This window comes from Camellia sinensis, chromosome 4 (genome assembly GCF_055761805.1).
Source record: "Camellia sinensis isolate YWXY chromosome 4, ASM5576180v1, whole genome shotgun sequence".
Lineage (NCBI taxonomy): Eukaryota > Viridiplantae > Streptophyta > Magnoliopsida > Ericales > Theaceae > Camellia > Camellia sinensis.
In genome coordinates, this window is record NC_138964.1 from 113,888,057 (window position 1) to 113,901,932 (window position 13,876).

General features: G+C 38.1%; 1 long non-coding RNA gene across 1 annotated transcript; it reads left to right on the top strand.

The window, feature by feature from the left end:
• The first annotated feature begins 971 nt into the window (after positions 1-971).
• Positions 972-12,281, top strand: LOC114289905 (uncharacterized). The gene is made up of 3 exons (XR_003638774.2): positions 972-1,242; positions 11,115-11,202; positions 11,302-12,281. It is a non-coding gene; the product is annotated as an uncharacterized LOC114289905 (long non-coding RNA).
• Positions 12,282-13,876: the final 1,595 nt, after the last annotated feature.

Here is a 13,876-nt window from a genome sequence, read left to right on the forward strand (position 1 = left end):
TATATCTAAAAAATATTATATAAAATAGTGTTATATATTATGCGAATGTATGATAATTAGTTAGAATATTCTTCAATCCGCCAATCCGCCAAAAACCGCCCAAACCGTAATTTATCAATCCGCTAATCCGCTAACCCGTCATTCGATTTATAATTTTACTCTCAAACCGCCCGAACCACAGCACGCAAGCCCTTAATTGCAATACATATCATGTTTATCTTATTAGGCTACAATTATGACCATTTCAAAAGCCTCTTGTTTTTTTCAACAACAAAAAAAAAAATTTTGTCATTCGATGATATTTCTTTTTTTGAGTAAATTATACTTAGCTCCTGTTATATTTTCTATTTTCTAACTTTAACTTAAAAAAAAAAAAAATCTCACTTTGGCCCTTCGAGTTTTAAATTTTTTTCAATTTATTGTTAAAGCTAATTTTTGTTCAAAATTAGACATAAAAAATCACATTAATATTGACATGACATGAAATATATTATTATACTTAACCTATATCACTGACCCATACTTAAACTCAAATAATAATATATTTTTTTATGTCACTTGACAACTAACGTGGTATTTTCTATTTAATTTTAGACATAAGTTAGCTTGTAAGAATGGGAAAAAAAATTAAAACGTGGAGGGAAAAAAAAAAAAAGAAGCACAGTAAAGGCCAAAATAACAAAATAGTAAAATATAAAGAGAGCAAAGTGTCATTTCACTACAAGAACAAACACCTTTAGCGATCACCTTTTTCATGTTGGTCGTAGATAGTTCACTTTCTGCGACCAAAATTTTCCTTGGTTGCGGATTAGTTATGTTTTCACCACCAACACTTTTCTGGTGGTTGATAGGTAATTTTTTGCAACGAAATAGGAAATGCGGTCGTGCAAGGTAATGGCCGTAAAGCGAAATAAAAATGGCAGGATCTCAAAACCATTGGTGACCAATAAATTGTTGTCACAAAAAAGAAAATGAGTATTTATGAAGCAAAACTACATAGTTTTGAATGTTTAAATCAATTTTTTTTTTTTCATTATCTAATTCCTAAATCAGTTTGAGCTTCATTTTTCATTGTTTCAACTCCTCACTCATTCCCAATCGGAAACACAGCCTTAGCCACCATCTCCATTCACTTCGTCCCTTGTTCACTGCCAATCAAAACCAACTTTATTGCCTCTTCTCTCGCATTTCGCCCACCACCAAGTTTGCTTCCTCATCTTTTGCATTTTGTGGTCCAATCGGGTATTCTCTCTCTCTCTCTCTCTCTATATATATATATATATATATATGTATATTATATGCTCATCTTCATTTTGATTTTTGTTTTGTTTTTTCTTTCTATGCTTATCCATTTGATTAGTGGACTTTCATTGTCACTGAAAGAACCGGTTTCATTGTCTTCGTTTTGATTTTTGACACTAAAAGAACTAGATTCATTGTCTTTGTAGATGTTCAATGTCTCTGCTATTTTAGTTGTTACTCATACATTTTTCTTTTCTTACAATCATTTCTGAGCACTGATGTGTATGTATTTGGAACAATTTAAACTAAAAATTAGGTAGCTAGTTGTATATAGTGTTTGTTGAATTGGGTTTGAGAGTTGTTGTTGTATTTGAAGGTTTTGGGTATTGTATTATATATTTGGTATTATGGGTTGCTATTACCATTTACTATTATGATGTAACAATCTGATTTATTATTGTGAAATCATCGTATTATATGGATTATTTTAGATTTTGATTGATTGTAATTTCTTTAGTAATCCCTAAATTTTTTTTGGTACATAAAACTCTAATATTGAAAACCCCTAATTTCGAAAACTTAGTATGCCATATAGCATAGACTTTATTACTAAATTCTCAATACATGCAATAAACTGTAAACCATAATCTAATTACTAGAACTTATATTTAAGATGTATGATTCTTCTGTTATCAATATAGGACTTTTGTTGTTTCTTCTGATTCTTTCGATTCTTCTATTTGCGGTACTAGTGCTTATGCTGGTTCTGGTTTGATGCAGTGATGATAGCCAGCTTTATGCTGTTTCTAGTTCTAGTTTGGTTCTATTTTGGTGCTAGTTCTGTTTTGTTGTTGATGTTCTGCTGGTGCTGTGTGCTGTTGTTTCTGTGTTATTTGTAATAAATTATAAATTTTAACAAATGGTGAGTCGAGAGTGGACTAAACCTTGGATTTAAATTCCAAGTAAGAATAATGAGTATTAAAATAGGATGGTGGATGTAAACTTATTCACCCTGAATAAAGACATACATAAGAAATCATTGACTTGGTTTTAACATTTAATTGGTTCATTCACCAAATTGACATTTATTTTAAAGTTGATTTCCCCCCCCCCCCTTTTTTGGTCATTATTGTCAATGTGTGCTGAGGGTGAGGGAATCATAATTGGCTCAATTAGTTTCTCGATTAGTCAATAAGTCCTTGTTGCACCAGTAAAATGAAAGAATGGGTCACGCAATCGACCCTATGTGTATATATATGTACATATTTTTTTTAAAAAAAAAATTAACAAGTTTGATACTAAATAACCTAATCAAAACCATAGACGTACTTCCTAAATTTTGCCAGCTTATAAAGTTTTTTTAATAACTTCAGATTATAAATCTTATTTTGTTGTCCTCTATTATCTTTTCTTCTCTTTTTCTTTTCCTAGACTTGATTACATGGCAACCATAGTCATCTGAGGATTTGATTTGAGTAATATACCATTGATGTTTTGTAGAACTTTCTTGGCTTTTCTGTTGGAGCCTTCACAATAGATGGGGACTTTCAAAAGCCATGTCTGAAAACACAAAATTAAAATTAATATTAGTCACTTGTATATAATTTATTGGTTTTTTGTGCTAATTGGGTTGTGTGAAAATTAGTTAGTTGGTTCTTGGTTTATTCACTTGTATATAATTTATTGTTTTTTGTTATAACCATACGCAATAAATGATGCGTTTACCTAACATAACCTTTACTTTATAGGTGACCAAATATGGACAAGAGTTGGATGTCCATTAGAAGCAAATTGAGTTCAGAGTATAAAGAAGGGCTTGAGTCATTTCTCCAATTTGTGATGACAAATATTGGCCTAGTTAATAGAATTCGTTTTCTGTGTATGGATTGCCTAAATTTTGAACGTCATACCATCAAGGATGTGGAATATCATTTGATCTGAAAAGGGATGTCACTTTCATACAAAACTTGGGTGCACCATGGGAAAACTGTTCCAGTCACTCAACCTCGTGTGTGAAATAATGACAATGAGGTTGAAGGTGTTGGTGATGAAGGGACAACCAATGAAAGCCTTGAACTTGAAGATGAATTGTGTGATATATTAGAAGACCAAGGCATGGAGGATATTTTTTATGATTATGAAAAGGATGAGTGGCATGATAATGAGCAAAGAGAGGATGCACGAAATTTTGATAAATTGTTAGAGGATACTCGGCGTTCGTTATACCTTGGCTGACAAAAGTTTACTTTGTTATCATTTGTCATTAAGATGCTTCATATGAAAGTGTTAAACAAGTGGCGCAATAAGTCTTTTGACATGTTGTTAGGTCTATTGAAAGACCTTTTACCAGAAAGTGACCAAAAGGCTCCATGGACCCTTCATGAAGCCAAGAAATTTTTGCGTGACTTGGGTTTAGGATATGTGCCTATTCATGCATGTAAGTATGATTGTGCTCTTTTTTTGAAGGAAAATGCAAATTTAGAAAATTGTCCGATTTGTAAGGAGCCTAGATGCAAACTGAATGATGGCAAAGGTAAGAAGATTCCTCATAAGATTTTGAGATATTTCTCGTTGACACCAAGGTTGTAAAGATTATACATGTCGAGAAAAACTACTGTAGATATGAGATAGCACAAAGAAAAACATGTTGACAATGGCATATTAAGGCATCCAGCCGACGGTGAGGCATGGAAGGACTTTGACAGGCAACATGCTGTGTTTGCCCAAGAACCACGTAATGTGAGGCTAGGGTTGGCCATCGATGGTTTCAATCCTTTTGGAAATATGAGCAACTCATATAGTATGTAGCCAATGGTAGTTATGCCTTATAATTTGCCACCATGGAAGTGTATGAAACAACCATTTTCCATGATGTCATTGCTTATTCCTGGACCACAAGCACCAGGGAGAGATATTGATGTTTACTAAAGGCCATTAATTGACGAATTGAAGGAGTTGTGGAAGATGGTGTAGTTACGTATGTGTAGACACCCCATTTTTGACCGACCTTGAGACTCAGACGTCACCAGTTGAGCACTCGGTGATATTGCATGTTGTGCTTGTTCAGAAGTCTCAGAGTCGCGGCTGCGAGCCCTGCCTCCGGACTTCCGAACCCTCTTCTGTGCCTTGCCTCGGTTTGCGAACCAGACTCGATTTTCTCTGTTTCTTTTCCTGAGGGAAGAGAGAGGTCCCGTAGACTGTCTCTCAATGACCGTGGGCTACATTTTGTGGCCGTAGGCCATTTTGCCCATTTCGGAGCCCGGTTCCCGGTTTTCGGAGCCGTCAGGCCGTGTGCCTCGGTTCGGGACCGCTTAACCATCTCCTATTGCTCCAGTTTTTGGCATATGTCTTATTTTCTCCCTTTTGAGGGACACTGGGGTCTGAGAAACCCACTTCGTGGCCGAACGCCACTTTCGGTGCTTAGCAGCCCATTTTCGGGACCCCGAACTGCGTGTTTTGGCCCCCGAGGGTTCGTTTTGCATCAGTTTGGGCTCTTTTTTGGTGGAGACCTTATTTTCACTGTTAGAAAGCCTGTAGGAGGGTGGGAGGCCAGCAATTTTGCTGAAAAGCCAACTTCTTTTTGGTCAAAAGTGGTTCAGCATGAATCCGGGAAGGAGAAAAATCTGCGCGGCTTCACCGAAACGGGCGTAACTCTTTGCACAAGAGGAATTAAGATATGAGGCCACCACCATTGGAAAGCTTACTTCCAGGGCTTCATTTTACACTCAAGAATATCCGAAGTCCAAGTCCGAGGGGGAGAGATGTGGTTGGTTGAAGTCCGCTTGGACCGAATCTGCGCGGCTTCATGGAAAAGGGCATAACTTTTTCTACAGGAGGAATTTTAATGCAAGGTTTGCGCCATTGGAAAGCTAACTTCTGGGGCTTCATCCTAGAGGCTGGCCGGCCACTTTTTCTGGCCGGCCGGCCACTTTTTTCCTTTGACCTAGCCGGCCGGCTAGGGGAAGTGGCCGGCCGGCCACCTGCAGCCAAAATGTCAGGCCGGCCTGCTTCTTCAGGTTGAGTACATTCCAGCTGTGCCTTGGTTTTCCCCCAAAAATATCTACATCCGGGGGACCCTTTTGAGAAAAAAAGGCCTCATTTTCCCTCCACTTTTGCTAGACTCTTCTCTCCATCTCTTATCCATATAGAGAGCCTCCCAACTCTAGAGAAAGGGTTACAAGAGTTGCTTGGAGCATATACATACATAGGACCCCATTTCCTTCAAGTTTTGGGCTCCATTCCTTCATCATCTTCAAGCTCTACCACCACCTTTCCATTCCAGCAGCAAGGGGAAGAATTCCAGCAGCTTAGAGTCACCAAATTTGGTCCAAGAAGCAACAAAAGTGTTGGTCTTCAAAGGTAAGTCCAATTTCCCTCTTTTCTAGCCCATTTTTGCACCATCTCTAAGCCATACATGATTATTGATTTGAGCTCCGACCAAAACTGAAAAGGTCATTTTTTTGAGCTCATTTTCTTGTTTCATTAGGGCTCAACCCTGTTTGAGGCCCCCATATTGCACTTGCTTCAATATCCCCTTAAATGTCAATTTTCTTGCATGCTTTGGCAACCCATTATGCTTCCATTTTTGGGTGTTTTACAGTTCTGTGAATAGGCTTATTTTGAGCCCCTCTTCAACATTGAAGAAGGGCTCATCACTGTTTGGGACCTCCATATGTCACTTCATGTTATATCTCTCTTTTGGTCCCCATTTTTGCATGCCTTGGCAGCCTATCATGCTTCTGTTTTTGGTCTTTTTACAGGCCTAGAGATGGCCTTATTTTGACCTTCTTAACATGTTTCATTAAGGGTCTTTGGCCATTTGTGGAACATTTTGCATACTTCATGTTATAGCCTCATTTGAGCCTCATTTTGCATTGCATTTCTAGCATGTTTGTATATTGTTTCGGAGTTTTTTACAGTTCTGAAAATATGCTTATTTTTGGTCCCTCTTAAATGTTGTAGAAGGGAATTTTTCAGTTTGGGCTTTGTATATACCACTTGCCTCTTTGGCCACCTTTTGGTCTGTTTTCTTGCGTAAGAACTTAGCCTTATCTATGTTTATTTTTGAGGTTTTTACAGTTCTGTGAAAGTGCTTATTTTTGGTCCCTCTTCAATGTTGTTGAAGGGTCCTAACCCATTTGGAGTTTGCAGCTGTGAGTTGCTTCATAATCTCATGTTTAGGGCCATTTTCGCATGCTAATTTTGCCCTATCTTTGCTTGCTGTTTGGCCATGTTTTGTACTAGAAAAATGCTAATTTTGGGACTGCCTTGCTTCTGTATTTTCATTGCATATCCATATTGTGCATGTTTGGTATAGCTATAGGCCATTTCGGGTCCCAAAATTCATGTTTCGGGACTATTCCTTGCATCGGGTGTGTTTTCGCCCCATTTCGGGGCTGTTTCCCCCCACATTTCAGCGCTTAAATTCTATTACCATGTTGCATTCTATATGCCATTTCCATGCCATTGCATTGCATATACCATTGCCTCGGTTTGCGTGCCCGTGTGCACGCATTTCGAGGCACTTCATTTTCATCCATCGGCCTCTTATGTGAGTGTGGCTGAGGCTCTCTCATGTTAGTATAAGTCCATGTTGCATTCTATATGCCATTTCCATGCCATTGCATTGCATATACCATTGCCTCGGTTTGCGTGCCCGTGTGCACGCATTTCGAGGTACTTCATTTTCATCCATTGGCCTCTTATGTGAGTGTGGCTGAGGCCCTCTCATGTTAGTATAAGTCCATGTTGCATTCTATATGTCATTTCCATGCCATTGCATTGCATATGCCATTGCCTCGGTTTGCGTGCCCGTGTGCACGCATTTCGAGGCACTTCATTTTCATCCACCGGCCTCTTATGTGAGTGTGGCTGAGGCTCTCTCATGTTAGTATAAGTCCATGTTGCATTCTATATGCCATTTCCATGCCATTGCATTGCATATACCATTGCCTCGGTTTGCGTGCCCGTGTGCACGCATTTCGAGGCACTTCATTTTCATCCATTGGCCTCTTATGTGAGTGTGGCTGAGGCCCTCTCATGTTAGTATAAGTCCATGTTGCATTCTATATGTCATTTCCATGCCATTGCATTGCATATGCCATTGCCTCGGTTTGCGTGCCCGTGTGCACGCATTTCGAGGCACTTCATTTTCATCCATCGGCCTCTTATGTGAGTGTGGCTGAGGCTCTCTCATGTTAGTATAAGTCCATGTTGCATTCTATATGCCATTTCCATGCCATTGCATTGCATATACCATTGCCTCAGTTTGCGTGCCCGTGTGCACGCATTTCGAGGCACTTCATTTTCATCCATCGGCCTCTTATGTGAGTGTGGCTAAGGCTCTCTCATGTTAGTGTAAGTCCATGTCGCATTCTATATGCCATTTTAGCCATATTGCATTGCGTATGCCATTGTCTCAGTTTGCATGCCCGTGTGCACGCATTTCGAGGCACTTCATTTTCATCCATCGGCCTCTTATGTGAGTGTGGCTGAGGCTCTCTCATGTTAGTGTAAGCCCATATCATATTTCCATGTCATTTGCATCGCATTCTGTCATTTTCTCGGTTTGCGTGCCCGTGTGCACGCATTTCGAGACATCTCATTTTCATAGCATTGTGCATACTAGGTTGTATCTTAGTTGCATTCATGCATATCATGCATATCGCATCGTGTTCGGGATAAGAGCTAGCACGGACACGGGAAACGAGGTGCGTTTCGTACTCCGAGTGACGGAACGTGTCTCAATTCCCAGTCACCGACACTCCGGATTACCCATGATGGAGTTAGGTTCTTGTTGTGTTTACACGTGCATTCATTCTATATTGAGTTGCACATTTCGTTTACTCGGCCATCATGCATCGATATGCGTGATTGGTGGCACGAGGATCGAGGCATGCATATATCTGTGAAAATACATTGCTATGCCCCTTTCCTGCTCTCTGTTGCAGTAAAATAAAGAATCAGCAACTTTCTGGAGCTTGGCACGCATTTCAAGAACAAGTGTAAACAGAGGCTAATTGGGGCATCCCAGTGGATTTCCGCGCAAGGCAACCCAGACATGCATCATTCATCAGAAGCAAGGCAGTCCCTGGCTTGCACGCCAGTTTTACAGTTTTCTTAGTTAATTTGTTAATTAATTAGGAATTTGTATATTATTCGGACTGTAATATTTGGACTGTAATATTCTTTTATTCGGGACTGTATTATTTATTCGGACCCTCTGCGCGAGGGCACAATTGTAATAAGCGTGCGTGTGTGTGTTGTATGTCTTCTAACCCCACGTCTTTCTCCCTTTTATTTATCCGCTTTTGATGGTTAGATTAGGGCATATTTCAATTAGCATACAGTATGATAGCATGTTTGCATCATTCATCTGTTTTGCATGCACCGGGCTCGGCGCATCATACTAACTGCATTGTACTTTCAATTCCAAATTGAATACATGATAGTTGTAGCATTTCATATGCCATCTTAAAATAGCCGAGCCTGCTATAGTTGCATTTTTCATGTGTTGCATTAGGCATTTTTGTATACTTAGGATCATGCATGATTTCTAATGTAGTTTCTATTTTGGCTTGGAGTACTCGGTAAGTTCTATGCTTTAGCATCCTTGCATGCGTGTGAGTGACTGCCATGAATAGCATGCTTATCATGAGGCTAATTGCTTATGTGATATAACTGCCTGAGTGCCTGTGGGTGAAGGTTGGGTTATTTGAATTGGAATAATTCATCAAATGTGTGTTTTAAGCCCACTAGATAGTGGCAAAATCATGTTTTCTAAGCCCACCTGAGGGTGGAAAAATCTGCATTTTAAGCCTACTTGCGAGTAGCAAACCATCTTTCAAATAAACAAACATGAAATGTTTTGTTCCAATTCGGACGACCCAGTCTATACTTATATGCTGTGTGCATCACATAGTAACCTAGGCTAATAACCGGAATAAGAACATACAATGTTTTCAAAAATAGATATCATGGTTAGTAGAGGCCGATCTTTGATCGGGCGAGCGGGGGTGCTCACGAAGTGACCTTCCCCAATCGTACCCAAGTTCCCGAGCCGAGGCAACTTTGGTGATGACGGACACGTGGCCTTAGGCAACGAGTCAGGGTTTCCTAAATTTCCCGAAATAAAATATTTAGGTGGCGACTCTGTATCTGGCAAAGCAGTCCATGTTTGGCACTTCTTTTCAAAAATCTGTTTCTCAAAACGATTTGCCGGATTTGGACTCTTTGGTTCAGACTTAGAACCGTGACAAATCTGAGAGTCCTGAGCTGTAGTGACCCCAATATGAACAGAACGGAAGCTCGTTCCTCCCGGGGCGTTCAGGGACGTCTACAGTATGATGCCTCAACTAAGGCAAGTTTTCAAATGCGTGTAATTGTTATGTGGACTATTAATGACTTTCCAGCTTATGGTAACTTGTCAGGGTGGAATACAAAAGGATATTTGGCTTGCCCCAATTGTAATGAGAATGCATCATCACAACAGTTAAGAAGTAAGATAGGGTACACTGGTGCTCGCCAATACTTTCCTCAAGACCATCCTTGGCGAAAAAGTAAGCTCTTTAATGGTAAGGCAGATGATCGAGCAAGACCTCTGGAGTTGTCAGAGGAACAAATATTAGATCAACTGGATTCAAGAACATTTAAACCATTTGAGAAGCATCTAAACAACCAGAAAAGAAAAAGGGATGAAAATACAGTACTGAATTGGACAAAGAAAAGCATATTTTTCGAATTGCCTTACTAGAAGACACTCAAGTTACGACATAACCTTGTTGTCATGCACATAGAGAAGAACATATGTGACAATTTGATTAGAACTTTGTTGAGCATTGATGGAAAAAACAAGGACACGGAAAAAGCACGCATGGATTTAGAGGATATGAAAATTAGAAAAGATTTGCACTTAAAGAGGCGCTCAGATGGGTCCTTTGAAAAGCCCCTTGCATTGTACACATTGTCCCTAAAGGAAAGACAAGGTTTTTGTGCATTCTTAAAATCGATTAGGTATCCTGATGGATATGCAACAAACATCTCTAGGTGTATGAACACTAAAGGCGGCAAGTTATTCGGTTTGAAAAGTCATGATTGCTATGTCCTTATACAACGACTTCTTCCCATTGGGATGCGTGGGTATCTTAACAAGGACATTTTTATTGCATTGTTTGAGTTGGGAAATTACTTTCAAGAGTTATGTTCGAAAACAGTGAGAGTGAATGACTTGGAGAAATTACAAGAAAGCATAGAACTCATACTTTGCAAGTTAGAAAAAAATTTCCACTTGCATTCTTTGATGTCATGGCCCACTTAGCTATTCACTTGCCTCACAAAGCCATTCTTGGAGGGCCAGTACAATATTGATGGATGTACCCTATTGAAAGGTATTATTATGCGCTTATTGTTATATGATTTTTTTTAATATTATAGTATCGTATATGTGGTTTATATAGTAATTTCATGTTATTTGTTGAAGATTACTTGAGATTTTGAAAGGGTATATATAGCGAATCGAGCTCACCCAAAAGGTTTGATTGCAAAAGCTTACATTGTCAAAGAATGCTTCACTTTTTGCTCTATGTATCTTGGTGGGATTGAAACCGTATATAACAGAGCGGAAAGAAATGAAAATGGTGGTGATGTTGACGTGGGGCATTCAGTTTTTTCACAAAAAGTCTGTACTTTTGGGCTAACTCAAAGGGCACTCGACGTGTCTGAGAATGAAAGAAAAGTGGCTTATTGGTTTGTTTAGTACAATAGTCCTTAAATTGATAAATGTCTAGAGTATGTTCTCATTTAGTTAACTATATGCATAACTTTTTTGTTATGATCGCACTCAAGTGCTAATTATTCACATTTTTTTGAAGCAGACAACACAAGAATTAGTTACAGAATGAAAATGTACATGACATTACAAGACGGCAACAAGAAGAATTTCTTATGTGGTTCAAAGAGCGGGTAACATATATAGATAAATATATAATAAACATCATAAACATTATTCATTGTTCCTAGATTGATATTAACATCATATATCCTTGTCACATGTTCATGCAGATAAATCAATTACGAGCTGAAGGATCATCGGAAGCAATTGATGTCATTAGCTAATGGTCCTAGTTCAATAGTGAATATTTATTCGGGTTGTATTTGTAATGGAATTCGATTCCATACCAAAGATTGAGACAACCGTCGTAAAAGTCAAAATAATGGATTGGTCATTCAAGGGGATCATCAGGGTATGTCAATTGATTTCTATGGTCACTTGACTAAAGTTTGGGAAATGACATACATGTTCGGGCATCGAGTTGTGTTGTTTCAATGTGAATGGTTTAACACTGGTAGCAACAGGACATTTCGCACTGAAACACATCTAACAACCATTGATGTAAGAAGTCATTGGTATCAAAATGACCCATTTGTCTTGCCAAGTCAAGTGCAGCAAGTTTTGTATGTCAATGATACCAAAATTAGGTGAACATTGGCAAGTTGTGGAGTGACTTCAACGTCAAGGAATATGGAATGTGCCGAAACTTAAGGATGTAGATCCCAATAATAATGAATTGCCTATTCTGAATGATGTGTTCTAGCAAGACGAGACCACTGAAATTGTCCAAATCACTATTGCAGATTCCATTAGCAACACTTTATGTAGGACCGATATTGCACCTGATATTATTCCAAGCGAAGTGGTTTTGCAATCTGGTAAAGGTGTATATGTAGAGGCTACAAACATGGATGATTTTATCTATGATGATGATAATGATCAAAATTCAAATGATCCTAGTGATGATGAAGATGAATTTCGTAGTCATAGTGACTCAGATATGGATTTTGATATAGAGCCCAGATTGTAATGTCGTTTACTGATTACATTATCAAGTCATTTTGATTGTAATGGCATGCACTTGTTAATGAAGTCATGTTTAGTTATGATTCAAATTGTAATGAATTTTTTTGTTGATAATTTCATTACTTGTAATGTAGTTGTAATATTGGACTATTAGCTTGTCTTTTCATGAATTGTCATACATTTTCATTGCTTATAATTTATTTGTTACGTACAAAGTATGATGACCCCGACCTCTGTGCTATCATATTATATTGATTCAATAAGTTTAATTGCATGATTGTGTGATTACATGCTTAATTTTGTAGTTATCTGTTATTACTTGAAATATCTGTTCACTTGTCGATTTAGAATCAAACATTGAAAGCCTGAATGGCTTCAGAAGCTAAAATTGACTAGCCCAATAGACTAATTAGAATATTTAGAATTTTATGGCAACTTTCGTCAAATTTGATTCAGACCAAAATAATTAGAATAAACTGATTGAACTTAGTTAGAATTGAGCCTACTTAATTAACCTTAATCAACTATGATTAGACTAAGCTAATCACATGTATATATAAGTGATATAATCCTTACTTGGCCTCAAATACATAATTTGGCTGAGATTTTAAGAGAGGGAGAAGAAGAACTTAACTTAGAGAGAGAGAGAGAGAGAGAGAGAGAGAGAGAGAGCGAGCAAGGATAAATTGAATGAATTGGTAGAGAACTTGAAGGATTAAGCTATAATACACTTGAATTCACATTCTAGGTATGGAATTCCTCCTTAAATCTTGAAAATAAAACATATAGGACATGAACTCAAGAAGTTATGAGTCTATTTGCATGTAAGTAGAAAGAATTGACTTGATTATGGAATAATTGAGTATAATTGCATACATGCATACATAATCCTTCATCTTTGAGTTCAATTTTCTATGAATTTTTACATGCATGGGAATTTTACACATTTATTTAGAGAGTTCTTCATGTTTTTACATTTGTCATGCCATTTGATCAAGTTTTGAAAAGATTTCAAAAGAAATGAGGGCAATACATGTCATGCATGGTTCCAACTTCATGGTTTAAGTTTGATTTGAGCGATTGGTTTCAAATTGACTATATTTTCAAGTTCTAAAATGTTTTTCCATGTTTTTATACCAAAAATACAAGTTTTGGACCTTTGAATATCAAATATGAACTTCAAACACAGTTTTGGAAATTTCAGAATTCGACCAGTCCGCTCGAGCAAAGAAAGTGTCGCTCGAACGTGAAAATCAAGCTCCTAGAAATTTTTACAAAATTTTGTAGACCGCTGGAGCGACCAAAGTTGCACTCAAGCGAAGACCCTTTTTACTCAGTTTTCCGCTCGAGCAACCGTCAAGCGTCCATTGAGCGAAAAATTCATGCAACCAGTACTTTTACAGACCGCTCAAGCGACAGAAGTTGCACTCAAGCGACCACCCTTATTTTTGAACACCCGCTCAAGCGAAGGAAGCTACGCTCGAGCGGAGACCCTGTTTTCAACAAAGTTTGACTAACTCTTTTAAGTGCATACTTGCATCCTCATGTCATTTCGAGTACTCTTAAGCGCCAATTGAGCTCATATACACATGGAATGAGTTAGAAACACACAAAGGAAATTTAATTAAAGCGAAATGGTTATCAAATGGTACTCCAATTGTATTTTTGTTATGTGTTTTGTATAGGTAGACGTCCGAGGCCTGGTGACAACATAACCTACGATGAGTAATAACTTTATAAAGATATGTTTGAGTTATGTTTACTTTCGAAAATGTTATT